At 32.1% G+C, this 19,928-nt stretch overlaps 2 protein-coding genes across 2 annotated transcripts in view; one reads left to right on the forward strand and one right to left on the reverse strand.

The window, feature by feature from the left end:
• Positions 1 to 19,928, reverse strand: part of LOC143078879 (ATP-dependent DNA helicase Q4-like) — a 210,982-nt gene that overhangs the window by 57,288 nt on the left and 133,766 nt on the right. The gene's annotated exons all lie outside the window — the stretch shown is intronic.
• Positions 1 to 19,928, forward strand: part of LOC143078880 (putative G-protein coupled receptor 139) — a 41,923-nt gene that overhangs the window by 15,772 nt on the left and 6,223 nt on the right. The window lies entirely within an intron of this gene.

The following is a 19,928-nucleotide window of genomic DNA, read 5'->3' on the forward strand; positions in this document are numbered from 1 at the left end:
GCCATCTTGGTTGGGCGGGCGGGTCACCGGACACAATTTTTAAACTAGATACCCCAATGATGATTGTGGCCTAGTTTGGTTTAATTTGGTCCAGTAGTTTCAGAGGAGAAGATTTTTGTAAAAGATAATTAAGATTTACGAAAAATGGTTAAAAATTGACTATAAAGGGCAATAACTTCTAAAGGGGTCAACAGACCATTTTGGTCATGTTGACTTATTTGTAGATCTTACTTTGTTGAACATTTTTGCTGTTCACAGTTTATCTCTATCTATAATAATATTCAGGATAATAACCAAAAACAGCAAAATTTTCTCAAAATTACCAATTCAGGGGCAGCAACCTATCAACGGGTTGTCCGATTCATCTGAAAATTTCAGGGCAGATACATCTTAACCTGATAAACAATTTTACACCATGTCAGATTTGCTCTAAATGCTTTGGTTTTTGAGTTATAAGCCAAAAACTGCATTTTACCCCTATGTTCTATTTTTAGCCATGGCGGCCATCTTGGTTGGTTGGGCGGGTCACAGGACACAATTTTTAAACTAGATACCCCAATGATGATTGTGGCCAAGTTTGGTTTAATTTGGTCCAGTAGTTTCAGAGGAGAAGATTTTTGTAAAAGTTAACGACGGACGACGACGACGACGGACGACGGACGACGGACGCCGGACGCCAAGTGATGAGAAAAGCTCACTTGGCCCTTCGGGCCAGGTGAGCTAAAAACAGCAAAATTTCCTTAAAATTACCAATTCAGGGGCAGCAACCTAACAAAGGGTTGTCTGATTCATCTGAAAATTTCAGAGCAGATAGATCTTGACCTGATAAACAATTTTACCCCATGTCAGATTTGCTCTAAATGCTTTGGTTTTTGAGTTATAAGCCAAAAACTGCATTTTACCCCTATGTTCTATTTTTAGCCATGGCGGCCATCTTGGTTCGTTGGCCGGGTCACCGGACAATTTTTTTAAACTAAATACCCCAATGATGATTGTGGCCAAGTTTGGTTAAATTTGGCAAAGTAGTTTTAGAGGAGAAGTTAACGATGACGGACGCCAAGTGATGAGAAAAGCTCACTTGGTCAGGTGATCTGAATAAAAAATAAAAATCTCGGTTAATAGAAAGATATACATCATCGGTAAATTATCAACTGTTCGTGGTAAGTGTTGTCTAAAAGTTTACTTTGTAATTATTGGTCAATGATAGAAAGTCATTTTATAATTGTGAAGAAGTTTCAATGACTCCCGAAGAAAGACAATATTTGATAATGGTTCTGTGTTAAACAATGACAATATTGAAAAATAAAAATTATGAAAACCTAGATAAATATTTCTTACTTGTGGGTAAAATATGTGTAAGTCAACTTCCACAGAAGAAACATGTAAAAGTAATTAAAAAAATCATTCATTTAATTTTTTCAAGCATTTGAGTCAATTGTAAAAATTAACCAAGACGTATCGACACTTTACCACCAGCTTAATTTCATTCTGAAATCTATTTCCTTATCAATAATTGAATCTTTTAGATACTGTGTCTTAAATTAAGTAAAGCACAATATAATTGTGAAAAATTTCGGCACCTGGTTATCCTAAATATTACCCTTAAAAAAACAACAAAAAACTCTCCGAAATCTTATATGCACTTTAATATGCTGTTTCCATTGACCTGTTCAATGTCCTTTAAAATAGTAATGTTGTTCTGACAAAGAATCAGACAGTGGTGAAAACATGGCATATAAAAACCCAATCAATTTAACATTGGTTGATGTTCAAAATATATATAGGTGTATGAAAGAGGGGCGAAAGATACCAAAGGGACAGTCAAACTCATAAATCTTAAACAAACTGACAACGCCATGGCTAAAAATGAAAAAGACAAACAAACAACAGCACACACGAAACAACATAGAAAACTAAAGAATAAAAAACACGAACCCCACCAAAAAACTAGGGGTGATCTCAGGTGCTCCGGAAGGGTAAGCAGATCCTGCTCCACATGCGGCACCCGTCGTGTTGCTCATGTGATAACAAATCCGGTAAATAGTCTAATTCGGTAGGTCACATTCATGAAAGGGAAGGGGATTGTAGTTACGACGTATAAGGAACATATCCGATATCATTTATGAAACGGTTATTCCATAACGGTCAACCAACTCGTGATGGCGTCCGTAAAATTTACGAAGGGATGATTTCAACTTCACCCTTTGGAACTCTTGGTTTAATAGCTTCCTTGTGAGCAGCAACCCTCTATCAAGAAAATCATGATAGGAAATGCAAGCACGGGAATATCGTATCAATTGGGAGATATATACCCCGTATGCAGGTGAATATAACATTCGTTTCTTTTTCTTTTTCTAGGAATTCAATCAATATATTTTGATTAAAATGCAATGAAATGTACTATTCAGGGGAACCAATTCAGAATTTTGCTATCATTCTGACCAAAAGTTATCAGGAGATTTATCTAACAGATACGTATACACCGAAGCACGAAAGGCCTACCATTTCTTTCGCATGATAACAGTAACTTTAAAATAGGATGGTGATGACAGTGGGTTTTTGGGGTCATGTTTTGATTTAATGTAAACCAACTCATTTTCGCTGATACTTTATTTCGCGTGTAGCCCTTTCTAGTCAATTTTGTGGCGCCTTAATTTCGAGATTCTGAAATTTACTTGATGTTTTCAAGGAAGGTGAAATCAAAGTCTAAGATTTTTGCGACGATTTATATTCGCGATATTTTTCTACTTGCGAAAGTCGCGGAAATAAATCGCTCGCAAAAATTAGCAGATTTACAGTATTCCTTAAGCTTCTTACTTAATCAGGAATGCAATCGTCACATACACCACATATAGTTGACCTATTGTTTACTACCGTTATAAATGATTTTATATACCAAAATGTAGTTTTCCTATCACCAATAAGAAGTGAACAGTTGCTAAACCATGGACAACAGATTATTGCAAGGTATCAACATACAAGAAATGAAGTATCATAGTATTCATCGTTCTAAAATAGTTCCTTGATACAAAAAGTTAACGCCGTAGCTTCCACCGATAATCTCTATCTCAAATTCTGGATAAGACAATTAAATCGAAAAAAACTGAATGTTTCAAACACTAACAGATTTTAAATTTTACTCTTAAAAAAGATTAGCAACAGTTGACTATTGTTCAAATCTGATAAATCGATTTAGATGACACATCATGACCACACTAACCAAAAAAAAACGAATATGATACCGAGTACGTCGCGATCGACAGTGAATGCAGCTCCTGCATTGTATGTATCATCTGCAATAAGAATGAGCACCAAATGCCTGTAGCAAGTAAGGAATATGACAATTGTAAAGAAAAAACGTTGCGTAAAACACCCCATCAAAAAAATCTCAAAATTGAAGGCAAATAATGCGGAATGCCCGAGTTTTTGACAACATTAATAATAAGTCTACAATTTTCCCGGGGACGACGATGTTTTGTTCAACGTGAAGTAATATTGCCGTTAAGTCGCATTTTCGAGTATATTTTTACATAATATATCTAATATCAGGCATGATAAAACATACTGTACATGCCTTTAAAGCGTACAACGAAAAAAACTCCTTGCAATAAAACCAAGTTACTCTCCTTATATGCAACAAATCATGTAAATAATGATCTACATTTTCATTTTTGACATGTAGTAAAAAAAAAATTTAAAATCACTACAAAATAGTGTCTTCTATAGTCTTATTTAACGGCCAATTAGTTCGAACTTTGGTTCACAAACAATTGGTACGGTGACCAACAAAGTTGTACAGTGATCTGGATATGTCAAGTAAAGCATCAATATTAAAATCTTTACATCCTCCAAACAAGGCCATATGTACTGATAAAAGTTAACAATAATAGTTCCTCTAGTATATTATGTTCTACAACTATCAATGTCTGTGGTGTGGGATGGAAAACCAGTTTCAAGGAATTATATTGTTCAAATTGTCATGTTGCATCTATTTTGGAAAGATGATGACGATAACGAATCATAAATTGATGACAATCAGCTATCAATATGCAGACCCAAACACTCAGTGGACCAGGTTAAGACAAATAATCAATTACAGATAATAATAGTAGGAAGCCGTCGATGATATAAGTTTTTTTTTTCATGAAACTATAAAGTTAGTTTAGTTGAAATTGCCAATTGAAAACATTTTACACTTCTTTCTTATATATCTAATATAAGGGAATAATGTATTTATTCACTTTGCTTGAATAAAACATATCTAAAAAGAATCGCAAAATTATTGGTTATGCATAGTGCATCTTGTTAAATCAATTTCTCGTTCGACTCGAAGTCTACTTTCAATAAAAATGAGTTTTCATCCTTCATTTTGCCTTTCATCATTTTTATTTGAGCGTCTATGAATACTTTACGACGAAACGTGTCTGGTGTACCAAATTATTAGCATGAATCTTTGATGTGATTTTTTTCAGTCTGGAGATATCAAATCTTAAAAATAATTAAAAGCCTTAGCGATTTCTCACATAAACTAATGACACAGAGATATGCATCGTCTTTAAGTGTTTTGAAAGTTTACTATAAATGCAAATTGGAAAACTCAAATTGGAAAATGTTGACAGGCAATTATGTTAAATTTTTAAAATTAATGAACCATGACTTAATGCTGCAGGGTTGAACATTTTTTCAAATGAATGCTATAAGCCATTGTTGCAACATCTGCATACCTATTACAATAAATAAATATTAGTGTTTAACCCGTAAACTGACCTAATCACAAATCGTCACATGTTAAATAGGATTAAATTACTGTGTGATCGTTTCAGTCAATGAACCATGACTAAATGGCACAATTTAATTATATTAGCGCGCATTAGTTGTGATCTGGATTAAAACTATACACCAAATATCATTTATATAAAAGGTCTAATTTATCCCGATCATCATTTTTTTTGTATAAAATAAAAGATCATCAAGCAAAATTTGCACCTATAAACTATATCTGTTTTATATACAAACTATGTCTGATTTCTGATATTCTCAACACACTGGTGACATGTTTCTACAGTCGTAGGTCTTTAGATAAAAGAATATTAGTCTAATTAGTAATTCTACAGATTGTGCCCAATTCCTGTTTTTGAGATATTGATCGGTGTATGATGCATGCTTATATGACTCTTTCTTGTCGATGCATCTGGTATCGCTCCTTTTTTAGTTCGTGTTATTCTTTATGTCATACTTGTTACTACTATCTTGACATGTCTTTTCTGTCGATTAATGAAATTAACAAACATGGTTAAATTAGTGTCGCTTTAATGTAGATCAGTTTTGAGAGAACATAAGTACCGCTTTGTCGGATGTACCAATATGCCATCAGATTGCTTCTTGACATTTCAATGACATAAAAAATGTAAACAAACATGATTTTTTCACAAATTCGACTAGAAAAACTACTTTTATCTGAATAAAGGCATTGTATTTGAATTAATCAAATGATTCTCATAGTTATTTTGTATAAACATATCTGAAACTTGGTAAATGAAGAACTATTTACACAAACATTGATTTTTCGGATCGTGAAAGATCTTACTTTGCATCACAATTCTGCTACTTTTCAGTTTATTACTACCTATCATAATATTCAAGATATTAACACAAAACTGCAAATTGTCCTTAAGATTACAAATTCAGGGACAGCAACCCAACAATAGGTTGTTTGTACGTCTGATAAATTCTGGGCAGTTGAACAATTCTTCTCAGTCTCAACCTTGCTTTTAATGCTGTTGTTTCAGAGATATAACCCTAAAACTTCATTTTACTGTCAATATAAAAAAGAAGATGAAGTATGATTGCCAATGAAACAACTGTCCAAAAGTTCTATTTTTAACAATGGCAGCCAATATTGGTTGATTGGCGGGGTAACCGGATACAATTTTCTATGCGTTTTGAGTTCACTAGCAGACAAAAAATATTTGAAAATTTCATTCCGATGACGTAGATAGACCGAAGTAAATCTTAAAGCCCCTTTCACAGCGCTGGGGGGCATACAAATACTTGAATAAAGTCGGGATAATTCTGTTTACGTTTCATGACATCAACAAGAATAATGGCTTGCTAAGTGCATAAATCTTCGATTCAGAGCCTCGCTATAAGTAAGATAAAAGTAAAATCAAGTACACATCACCAGAAGAATTGCGAAACGTTTTAAAACACGTAGAATTGTCGCTTGTCTGCTTTTTTCCATGTCATCATAATATTTATACAGCTATATTTCAATCTGTCATAACTTTTTACTTCCACTCATTTCCTCATGATCAATAAATTATACTTAAACCCTCGTTGCAGACATATTTCATTTTAATAATGTGTAAATAATAGAGATACCTTATTACTGTTATACTATCATCATTACAAAACTATCTTCCCGAACAAAATCATTAATTATAAAATAGTGTTGTGCCTACCACCTCAAAGACACTGACAGGAAACTATGATACTAACAATATACATAAAATTCTGTATTTCCTCTATGTACAAGCTTTTTATAGCTTCTTACATTTGTATTCAATCTTTGTTATTCTATCTTCCCAATAATAAATTTGTGTTAATACTCTTTCTACTTATTGACTAATGAAATAAATGATAACAACGTTATACATGAAAACGTTCAGTCATAAACATGTTTTCATAGAAAGACGTCAGTATACCTAGAGAGCTATTGTGCTATTATTTTATCGCTATGAAAAATCGTATATAGGGAGGAATCTAATATGCAAATTAAGTATAAGATAATAGTTTTTAATGGCGAATAGACTGTTTCATTTGAGGATTAAGATACGTGCAGTATAATGTCACAGTTGTTAATTAGTAGTATTGTGTTCAGTCTGTCATTCCGAGTTGACAAAGTCATTACCGGGAGATTCTAATGTGTAAATTATTTTTTATTTTGAGTAAAATCTACTGTTCAGTTATTAAATGTTGCCGTATTTAGATTTTCTTATACGTAACCATTCGAAGGTAAGCTTTTTTAAATTTATATTTTATTTTCCATTGTATTTTAAAGAGTAAAATCACAAAAAATACTGACTGAGCTCCGAGGAAAATTCAAAAAAGGAAAGTCCCTTATAGGATGACAAAATCAAAAGCTTAAACACATCAAACGAATGGACAGCAACTCGCATATAACAAAATAACAAAAATACCGAACTCAAAAGATATTTCAGAATTGGAAATCTATCAAAACAGATAAACGTTATCACCCAAAATATTCCGGACTTGGTACAAACAGTTTAAATGTTAGACTGACACGAATAGAAAATATCTACTTATTATTACCAAAAAGATACTACTGCAGACGCCAGGATAATTTGGAATAGATGCTACTGCAGACGTCAGGATAGTTTAGAATAGATGCTACTGCAGACGCCAGGATAGTTTAGAATAGATGCTACTGCAGACGCCAGGATAGTTTAGAATAGATGCTACTGCAGACGCCAGGATAGTTTAGAATAGATGCTACTGCAGACGCCAGGATAGTTTAGAAAAGATGCTACTGCAGACGCCAGGATAGTTTAGAATAGTAACATTTTCTTACGCGCTTTAAACATGCTGATAATAACTTCAGTTGGTGTACTTTAAATTTAAATAAACATGAATACAATTTCAGTATTGGGGTAATCGTGTAAAGGAATACGATGCATCGTTTAAATTTATGTACTAGAAATACAAGTTAAGTAGTAAGGCATTCAAGTTCATGTCACTATTTTCCTTCACGAAGGTAAGGTAGTTTAAAATCCTTAAATGAACAACGATGGATAGTTGCACAGATATATAGGTAATTTAGGCAAGTCCTAATCACGAACGTTAATGTTTATCTTTACATTCATAAATACTGCATATATTTCTTCACAAATGTGTACGGCAAAACGAAAGCAATATTTGGTTAAATTTTTGTTGTTGCAAATAGTGAATTGTTTTTACAAGACAAAACTTACAAATCACGCCAAGGAAACTTTCGCAGTTTTACATGATTGTTTGCCTGTCTGAACTAACAGGGATCTTTTTTGTGCCATGACAATTTTTTTTGAACTTAGCAGCATAACAGAATATCTCATTTATTATAAGCCTTAAGAGCGTATAAGTAAAATAATTGAAAGTTCAGGTTGTAAAAGATATCAAAATCGGTGAGGACCTATGTCACAAAAAAGAACACAAATAAATCCATCTACGATTAACTTCCTTTACCGAATTGGGAACTTAAGTTCATAATAACTTCTTAATTTCTCAACAGTAATTTTAGAATTTTTTTTTATTAATCATATCATTACCGAAACATAGACTACTAAATTGATAGTACCCTTGGGGACAAAAAAAGCCCACCAGCAGCGGTATCGATTCAGTGCCAGCAAATTGAAAACAACAGTGAATAAATTGCATGCGTTTGAGGCGCATGTGTCATTAAGTTATTGGGGGGCTCTCGAATCGTTTCTTCAGAATTTTGTTTTCAATATCGCAACTAAAACAGATATCTACAATACAAGAATGTGTCCATGGGATACAGATGCATGTTATTTTCCTCGGAGATCACTAATTTTATGAATTTACTTTTTGTAAATATGCAACAGTAAATAAACTAGTTCAAATCTATTTACGATTTGTTTCTTTGAAACTTATAACATTTGTTTCTGTATGTTGTTATTAGTGTATGTGCTTTGGGGTTTGCTCTCATCGTTGTATTGCAAACGGTGTTCTGTTCTGTATGCGTTTCATGACATCAAAAGGAGTTAAGTTTCGCTAAGGAAAATAATTGGCCTGAAATATTACTTTTATAAAGAAATATTTTCTATTTAAATTTTCTGAAAGTCATTACCTACCTTTCGGTAAAAATAAAGTTGCTCGGGATGAAATACAAATTATTCCCCTATTCGTTAACAGACATCGAAGTAATGCTTAGTAAAAGTATCGACAAACAGAATGTGACTGCTTGACATATCTGATATCTGATATTCATAAAGTCAGTATGGCATTATGAATTTCCGAGTTATATTCAAAATGATCTTTCAATACAGAAGCTTTTATTATGTAACCGATTTTACACGTAATGAAACGGACTGATAAAGATATCAAATGATACTATCCTCTTGAATTTTGTTTTGGAACGATTAAGTATTTGCCGTGAAGTTTGAGATTGGTTTTTCCTTACGAAAATTTTGAACCGATTATATTTTTAACGATGGTAAGGTTCAAAATAGTATTATAGCTGCATGCAAATATCTTAATCATGTTAAATTCAAACATTGTTCTGTGATACTTGTTCTTAGTGGAAATGTTGGTGGCTGCCTATTATGAATGAGACTAATTTAATGAGGGATAACTATAATCATTTCAAGGGTAAAGTGTGACACAATCAAATTTCAGGTATTTTGACAACGAAAATAAATCTACTTTTGCATAAAAAGGCATTCGTCTGATTTTCAAATCTTTTGTTGTTGGTTATTTTACGAGACCAAAATGTTTATGAATTGTGGCTTACAAATAAGTTCTAGGACATAACGTCATTCACCTGGGGAAAACTTGCCAAACTGTTTCATTTAGTATCTTCTAATTACCATTTGAACTAAAGAAAAACATCAAAGATATTTTGCTCCAATATGTCTTTTAAAGATTCTGGCGCGAGTTAAACAAAATGCATGAATGCTTTTTTAAAATTAATACCATTATCATCTTATTAGCAGTAGTTGCTTTAAAAAATAAGAAATGAATTCACTTAATGAGCTATGTCAAACTTTGTAAGAATGAACATACAGATAGAAAAATCCTTTACAGTACAAGGTTGTAGTAACCTAGATTGATAAATCCTTTACAGTACCAGGTTGTAGTAACCTAATGGCATAGTTTGTTATTACAACTTAAGAGAATGATTCCTTTCTGTTAAGCTCTGAAAGAGTTATTTAATCTTACACAATATGTCATTCATAACTATCCCAATTCAAGTAAGATTGCAGTTTCATGTGTAGTATTTAAAAAAGCATCAAGAAAGCACTTGTTTATACAAAAATGCTGTATATTGTTAAAAACTGAGGAATAAACCTTTGATATAGTGACTTAATTAGTCAACAAAAATCTCCTCTCATGCAAATATAATTGACAATATATTTAACTAAGGGTGCAATCACATATGTAGTACCATAGTAATCGATTAAGCAAATAGAGACCACCTTTCGGCTTAGTCTAATATTCTCACTACGACTACGACTCTGAACTATAAATAAGATTCTAGTTTCACTGATCAATCTTTAGTGAACCAAAGATGCGTCAGAAGTACGCAATTTTAAGCCTGGTATTTATGATGACTTATTAAATAAGGACCTTTTCGCATTAAATGTGACTATACATTCGAAGATATTCGGATCCGAAATAGAAAATGGCTGACTAACGGATACCATATTTTTCGATCTATGAGTTTGAAAAAAAAATGAAAACAACATGTTTTTTTTTTAATTGCATGCATCCGAAGCGCTTTCCTGGATTTACCGTCATCAGGAACGCTCAAAGCCAAACATTTGAAATCCAAAGATGTATAACTACCGAAATAGTTGAAGAGCTATGTGACAAAAATACCTAAAATTGATAGCAAAATTCATTTAAAGTCAACTTTGCCTAAGGGAGTTGAAACCTTAGTTTCTTATTGAATGTCCCTCTGATATCATTCGCCTTTCTTTTATGTATTTATATTCTTCTTTAATTTCTAACAATTTAAAAAATAAAAATGTTTGTGAGATTGAAAAGAAAAGCTTGCATCCATTTTGCAGTGGTAAACGAAAACAAGACTGCATTGTACTAACCTTTGGACTGTAATACTATGAATAGGTTCATCTAGAATTATGGAAAAAAGACGCTGTTACTTAATAAATAACATCAATGATATATTTGGTAGGAAAATTGACTGTAATTTCTTGACAAGTATATATCTCATTGATAAATATCCCCACATTTGTTTTGTTTATCTAAAAAGCAAGGTAAAGAAAATGTATAATATCAAAATAAGCCTCATAATGCAGTCTTACCCAACAATCGTAAAAGATTTTGCAGAGACCTAGGTATCACCTGTAAATTATTTTTTTTTATCATGTGGATAAGTTTCTTTCGAAGATATAAAAAAAAAGGCTTCATGAATTGACAAAGTTATTGATGTATAACATTCTTAATCTACGCACTGAACCTAAATAAAAGTAAACTACGCCGACGCCGACGAAAAAGACATCTGACGAAAACATTGAAAATTGAAGAAGCCACAAAAAAGCGTTCACTTGATTTGTTAGCTTCTTAACAAGTATTTGAAATTCAATCAAAACAATTATAATCTAAACACGATTAAAATAGTAATATTTGATTTCCCCTGATGCTGTCTCATAGTAGTAACGACATTGTGTTCAAGTTTCCTTAAAGTTCATGAAGATTCGATTAAGTTATTGATGCAAAAAAGAAAATTACAACACATTGCACATTTGACGATATATATGTCGTCCAAGAGACTTCAGAATCAAACGGTGTCACTTGGTTGTGATTGATAACATCAATAGGTCTAGACTGATATTAGTCATTGGCACAGAGTAATTGTTAAATTATATAGCCACTTTGCTCTTTGCTTTAAAAATTGCCCCAATTATATCTCGTGATAGACATCATCCAACCAAAAAACTATCTAGGGGACAAACTGTGTATCACTGCATACCGAATTTCAAAGCGAATTATAAAAAAGAAAAGTCAAAGGGTAAACTGTATCAGCATACGGAACGAACGGAAAACAACTACCTGACTACTGAATACTAAAGCAAATAGTTAAATTCTTTTCCTGATCAAATATTAACAAAACTATCAGCAATTTACGTTTAATTTATAGAAAAATATTAGACTTTAATTAAACATAAATTGTAAGGTTGGCGGTCAAATTCATAATCATTGATTCGACTAATAATTGATTTTAATAAAGGCAACAGTAGTATACCGTTGTTCAAAATTCATAAATCGATTGAGGAAAAAACCCAACAAATTCGGGTTACAAACTAAAACTGAGGGAAGCACATCAAACATACAAAAAACGTATTTCCAATTTACAAAGGTAAGAAAGAAACGATTAAAAATGTATGGTCTCGTTTTGAAGTATCAGATTTACTTGAATATTTTATACTAAACGCAATCTATTACTTAAGTAACCGTGTAGTGATAAACGAATATAATTGACTTGGAATTGACATTTTGACGGAAACAGTAATGACTCAAACACGGATACAAAAACTGCTTTATTTATACTTATATCGTTGGTGGAAAATAAGTCGGTAACTGGTTGTATGCGATATGAAGTTAGAACTTTACTCCATGAAGGAAACAAATTTATTTTTCAAAAGAATGAATGCATTACTAGCGTGCTTTATTTTAATAAGTGTATTTTTTTGTACAATTGCGATTGTTCAATGAGTGCAGGTCTAAATTTGTCTCTCGTTTTAATAAACATCAGTTCATTGCTGTTTTTTTTTTTTACAATTTGAAAGAACTATTTATCATAATACTATCCCTTATTAGCAATATCTCCGTGTATTTATTTATTTACCATAACACAAAATATATACAGAAATTACATGAATATCATGTGCACAACATGGAGTTATAAACTGCCTGAAAATTTATGCCGACAAACTGGTGGCAAACAGGACAAAAACAATATTTTAGCCTTTAGTATTAAGCTGAAACATTCAACGTGAATAGATTCTCATCTAAGTAGACTGTAGAAATTATACTTAATATCAATTTTGTATAAAAATGAAGATATTTTGTTGTAATAATTCAAATAATTTAATTTGTAATGGTGCTTTGACGTTACATCTGTCTCATAAAATATGCAAGCTAATCTTATATAAAAACTCATCCATAAAGTCTTATAAAAATTTGTGTTTGTCAATGTCATATTTCAGACATAACCCTGATAAAAATATGACAGACTTCATATATATTTTATGACCACACAAGGCTTCCACAAAAAAAAAAAAACACTTGTCCCTGCTGTTGTTTCAATTTAATGGTTTCCAAATGGATGTATATGAATTTCATTATCAAAGACATGTGTAACACTTTGATTGTTTTTGTTTAACTCCATCAATCTATCTTCAATTAATTAAAGCTATGGTATTTTCGTTTGCAAAACGCAGCATCAGAGTAAGTTATATTCTATGAGGTTTAAAGGTCGTAAAGAAAATATTATAAAAACAACATGTTATAAAATTTTAGCACACGAAGCGGTTTTCTGGATTTACCTTGATCAGGAACGATCAAAGCCATAGTTTGAAAAAGAAATGATACCGTTGAAAAGATCAGGAAATCTTTGGAAGAGGTGAACGTAGACGTAATATGAAAGAACTAAGTAACTTTAATATTCACATGCAGCGAAATTACTTTATGTGTTGCAATGAATACCGACCGAGCGCAGACACTCGAGAACGTTAAACACAAATGCAAAATTGGTAAAAAAAAATAAAACAAGTGAATACCCTGCTTTTAATTAAGTAAAACAAAACAGTTATCAACATAAGATATTTAGTTCACGTTCCTGCAACAGTACTGTACAAAATATATAACCAGTTCGAACAATATTCGGAATTGTTGTTGTTAAATAAAGATCCAGTGTAAGAACATGCTTAATTTCGTTGATATGTATAATCAGTGTGCAATATTTCACAAGACTAAATGCGATTAATTACACTGGTTTGATTCAGATAATTTTTCGGTCGTTTTACAAAAATCAAAGAGCTGAAGAGCTCTGAGGGAAAAGACGGTCATTGTTTCAATTTTAGGGGGGTATCTTCTGATAGTCTACATACAAAGAATGAGCAAAAGAACAGCTAGAACATATAGAAAGGCTAACAATAATGAAACTAATTGTTGTTTATTGTTATTTCATTTCCTTATTTAAGAATTCATCATAGAGACAATTTGGACCAATGAGATCTGCACCTTCTAAATCAAAACATTTGATTAAAGTTGGGGGTTAATTATCTAAAATTCAATTGAATTTAACAACAACTACAATATATTTTAGAATTTTAATTATGTACAACTGAACGGCAGGCTAAGACCATTCTCAATTTTTTGTGACAGTATTCTCAAGAAAGTGAGGACTGAAAAATCTATTCAGTTTTAATTTTCCATTGATAAAGTTCCCAGTTACAACTCTCATCACAGGGATACATGTACTTATAAAATCAAATATGATTGATATAAGCTATGTGAAGTTTGTGTCCAGATCCCACATTTTGATATTTCTGTAAAATTCATGAATAAATAGCTTTAAACTACAAAAAGGCAATATTTAAAAAAAATGACCACTACAATAATTATGTTGGTATGCAAAATTATTTTTTAATTGATGACTACTGTGACATTTTTAGTGTTCAGATACATTAACTTTCATTTTAGTGGGTAATTACTCATCAATTGAGGTGCTCCTTAATAGGAGAAAATTCTAAAAACATAACTTTACAGAAAGAATGAAAACTGCAGTTGCTCTCCCCAATCTCAATAGGTATAAACTACAAAAAGCAACATTTTTTAATTTTTTTTTTAACCATTTCAATAATTATGTTAGTACACAAACATTTTTGTATATAGAAGACTACTTATCATATACTAAATGTCACATTTTAAGTGTTCAGAAACATTTACTTTGATTTTAGTGTCTAATTACCCATCAATGGAGGTGCTCCTGAATTGGAGGAAGATTTTAAAAACAGAACTTTACAGAAACAATGAAAATTGTCGTTTCTCTCCCCAATCTCATGTATCCCCATTGACATTGTTTACCGCGAAAGTTGACCTACGAATTATGTGATTATAGCCTCAGATTAAAGCATTGCATGTTGGTGTGTGAATGATCTACACTACAGCAAACATCATTAGGTTTACATTTAACAAATACGGATTTTAAATTAGTATACAAATACTGTGAATGATTTTTATAACGAATAAAGGATATCCCTGTGTGGCATTCCAACAATGACGTCACTAGGTTAGATATATTTAGAATATTTCGTAATACTGATTTTTCCGGACTGTAAAAGAAACGTATATAGTGTAAGGGAAAGATCAATATACGATAATTTCACGAGAAACAGAAGGGAAATGTGTAAAAGATGTATTTAAAGTCAATCTGTTCTCCTTGTCATCAATTTCAGTATGACATTTTGAGGTGGTTTCCAAACTATCAAAACAAAACGATTGACGTGAGGGAATGATACTCTGGCCAACCACATTAGGGAACTGACGGCTTGAAGCCGTCTTTCCCCAAAAAATGAAATGCACAAGGTTCTTTCTAATCACACTAAGCAAAGGGAACGAATGGCAAACTCGATGTCGAAAAGACAATTGTCTTTATAAAATATTGACTATTCCGTTTATCTTCTCGTTTTAGTAAAATTGATATCGCTTATTTGTTTTAGAATTCGCACCCATTAAATAATTACTACACAGTATGTAGTGTTTCCCTTATCAATGTTGAAAGTGTTTTAATGCAATTACGAAGTCTGTGAACATGTGCACATTTCGCTCGAATTATGGTTTGCCGTTGTAATGACTTTACGCTGCATAAAGCATCATTAGCAATAATTAACACACTTCATAATCTTTTTTAACCAGTTGATCACATCTAATTTAGCATGTGTGTTTAGTTAAATAATTAATTCACTTTAAGATAAGTGATCAAATATTTCTTTCTTCATTGTAATAATTTCAAATTCATCGTCATCCCCAAAAAATCATATGAATAAAAGTCAGGTGCTGGGGAAGTGTAAGCAGTAAATTTTCATGAGTGGCCTACGTTTAACTACTTGTGCAATGAAAACTATTGAACATGGTCTTCTTTGACGCTAATATTACATTACACAACATAAAGTGAATTTACAAAAGTACTCCGAGGAAAATTCAAAAATGTAAGACCCTAGTCAAATGGCAAAATCAAAAGCTCAAATACATTAACCCAATGGATAACAACTGTCATATTCCGGACTTGTTTGAATGTCATGATAGCAAAAGTAATATACTGAGAAATTTCATTTTAAATCGTAATAATTATTGAACCCTTGACGGGTAACAAAAATTCTTGAACATCGTTTCAACTAAAAGAATATACTTTGCATAGACAGGTATTGTTAAAAAAATTAAGCAAACTATATGGAAAGATTATAAGAGTTTTCATCTCAATATCGATGTGTCCTCGGCAAGATTAGGAGTATATATATAATTGCATTTGTAGATTACTCGTTAAAAGTTATATGTGAAACCGTTTTCTTAAGGCAAGCAATTTGGCAAAAAAAAACATAAACAAACTAAAAGTCTAAATTTATCTTTAACAACAGTAATTAGGTATCAAAAACATCAGCGTGTGAAATACGTCCGAGTTAATCATCAATATTGTTTTTATTACAATACGTGTTTTAATATTTAATGTCTGTTAATTAAAATCTAACAAGAATTTTCAATGTGTAAAATTAATTTATATCTAATTCGATAGAAAAAAACTTGATGGAACCGTTACAGGTAAATAAGGTTCTTGAACTGCCAATGTAAAATGTCTCTTAAGATCAAGCCATAAAAGTGTCTAACGGAAACAAATATCTCAAAGGTGTAAGTAATGGACATAATTCCAATGCATTTGATGAGGGTATGTAGCTTGTACATTGCTTTATCCGTTATAAAGATGAGTTTGTTATTGAATGGTAAGGTCGTTGTTGCATACGTTGGTCAATGATAGAAACATTAAAACTTGTCTTCATCTCATTTCTAATAAAGTGGAAAGGGATTAATATAAATAACAATAACTTGTTTTACAATCCACTATAAATAAATATGTTTAAAATAAATAAATTAATCTAATTTCAAAAGTTCGATTTAATCTTGATTGTCAACTCTTATTTCAAAATATAATTGTACCTCCACTAGGAACAACTTTTTCAAATACCATTGATTCATTAATTAAGTGGAACGATTTAACAAAGAAGTTAACACTCTTTCCGAATGGATTAAGGCAGTTAGGTCGTTGATACAAATCAGAATTAAGAAACTGAATGGGTCTATCAATGCCCATGCTACGTCAATCTTTATAGACCCAAATGTTGCAAAACACCTATCCTACCTCCATGACAAATATGTTGTTGTCCCCGCAGATAAAGCCCAAAAAACAACATCGTTTTTGTGTGTAAAACTCATTACATTAACTGCTTGATAAACGAATTAGGTATTGACAATTCACTATGAAACTCAACATATACCCTCACGACACTCATCAAAGAGGAAATCCTGGATAATCATAGGTCTGTTCTGTGTTCCTTTGGAATGTCAACCAAAGATGAAGAACTGGATCTTCCATCACTGTATTGGATACCTAAACTACATAAGTGTCCTTGCAAACAACGGTATATTGCTGGGTCTTCCAAGTGCTCCACGAAACATCTTTTTAAATTATTAACATCTATTTTATCAGCAATCAAAGACGGGTTTCAAAGTTATTGTGAAACTGCCTATTCTAGAGGGGGCGTGAATCAGATGTGGATACTCAAAAATTCCAAAGATCTTTTAGAGTACATACAATCTAACTCTCTTTCATCTTGTAACAGTATTAAAACATTTGACTTTTCTACTCTTTACACTAGTATTCAACATTCCAAACTAAGAGACAAATTGAAAGAGCTGGTATTGCTTTGCTTCATAAAAAAGAATGGCCAACGTAGATACATGTATCTTGTCTTAGGGATAAATCCTACTTTGTAAAGGATCACTCTGATTCAAACAAAAAATTCTCTGAAACAGATATAATCAAGATGCTTGATTTCTTGATTGACAACATATTTGTTACGTTCGGAGGACGTGTTTTTCAACAGACTGTCGGCATTCCAATGGGAACGAACTGTGCCCCTCTACTTGCCGACTTGTTTCTTTATTATTATGAGGCTGACTTCGTGCAGGAACTTCTTAGGAAGAAAGATAAGAAGTTAGCAATATCCTTTAACTCTACTTTCCGCTATATAGATGATGTTTTTTCACTAAACAAAATTTGGTGACTATGTGGAACGCATCTATCCCATCGAGCTAGAGATAAAGGATACTACAGATACAGTTAAGTCGGTCTCATATCTTCACTTACATCTAGAAATTGACAATGAGGGTCGGTTGAAAACAAAACTTTCCGACAAAAGAGATGATTTCAGCTTTCCAATTGTGAACTTTCCATTTTTAAGTAGCAACATTCCAGCAGCACCTGCATACGGGGTATATATTTCCCAATTGATACGATATTCCCGTGCTTGCATTTCCTATCATGATTTTCTTGATAGAGGGTTGCTGCTCACAAGGAAGCTATTAAACCAAGAGTTCCAAATAATGAAGTTGAAATCATCCCTTCGTTAATTTTACGGACGCCATCACGAGTTGATTGACCGTTATGGAATAACCGTTTCACAAATGATATCGGATATGTTCCTTTCGTCTTAACGACAATCCCCTTCCCTTTCATGACTGTGACCTACCGAATTAAGACTATTTACCGGATTTGTTATCACATAAGCAACACGACGGGTGCCACATGTGGAGCAGGATCATCTGCTTACCCTTCCGGAGCACCTGAGATCACCCCTAGTTTTGTGGTGGGGTTCGTGTTGTTTATTCTTTAGTTTTCTATGTTATGTCATGTGTGCTGTTGTTTGTTTGTCTTTTTCATTTTTAGCCATGGCGTTGTCAGTTTGTTTTAGATTTATGAGTTTGACTGTCCCTTTGGTATCGTTCGTCCCTCTTTCTGTATGTAATTCGTAGTAAGAATTCGGAAATGAAATCATTTTTGCAAATTCGTTGGTCGTGTTTACGATTGGTTACTGTGAAACTGTTTTGGTAGTCATTTAAAAAGAAATTCACATAACATCAACTTTTTACTGAAACAATTTATGACACGGAGTGTCAACAGTCTTTTAATTTGTCAAGCATTAAACATTTTTACTATATTTAATATAAAATAGTCAATACTAAGACAGCCTTCTTTACAACTGTAAAAGCTTAGTTGAAATATATTGACAATTTATAAGTATAAAAAATATAATAACGAATTCAGCATACTTACGAAAGTTCACTTTATGTGAAATATGCAACTTGAAAGAAAGTTTTGTTGATGTCATAAAATGTTCATTGGTAAACAAACCCAGTCAAAGAATCATCCATTGTTAAATAATTTATTATTTGTCATATTGCGAAGTCCTAGCGTAATGAAATAACATAAAGCGAGGATTTTTCTCTGAAAGATATTAATATAATTAAAAGCAAAAAAATAAGTTAAATTCTTCCTTACTATATTAATATCTATAGTGAACAGAATGAATACCTGTCAGCTATTTACATTGTAAACAGAAGTAGCATACAGTATAACACAATCAGATTTAATTTACCAGTCATGTAGAGGATGTTATGGATGACAGCAGTATTGTACTTCCTTAATTTGAAATGTCTTAAGAATAATAAAATATAAAAGAATTAATTAGGAATCCTATTAGAACACAGAATTTGTGAAGACAATTGTCGAGTTCAGATATTGTCTTCTAAATAACAATTTCATGTAAAAGTCAAAAGAAGATAAAAAAAAAAAAAATCATTCATAAACAATATCAATTTAGTTTTCCAATAACCTGATTTATTTCTTTTCATAAGGATAGTGATACTCTAAAAATTCTGATAACTATACAGTTGTCGTTTGTTTATGTAATTTATACGTGTTTCTCGTTTCTCGTTTTTTATATAGATTGGACCGTTGGTTTTCCCGTTTGAATGGTTTAACACTAGTAATTTTGGGGCCCTTTATAGCTTGCTGTTCGATGTGAGCCAATGCTCCGTGTTGAAGGCCGTTC

Source organism: Mytilus galloprovincialis, chromosome 6, assembly GCF_965363235.1.
Source record: "Mytilus galloprovincialis chromosome 6, xbMytGall1.hap1.1, whole genome shotgun sequence".
In the NCBI taxonomy this organism is placed as follows: domain Eukaryota; kingdom Metazoa; phylum Mollusca; class Bivalvia; order Mytilida; family Mytilidae; genus Mytilus; species Mytilus galloprovincialis.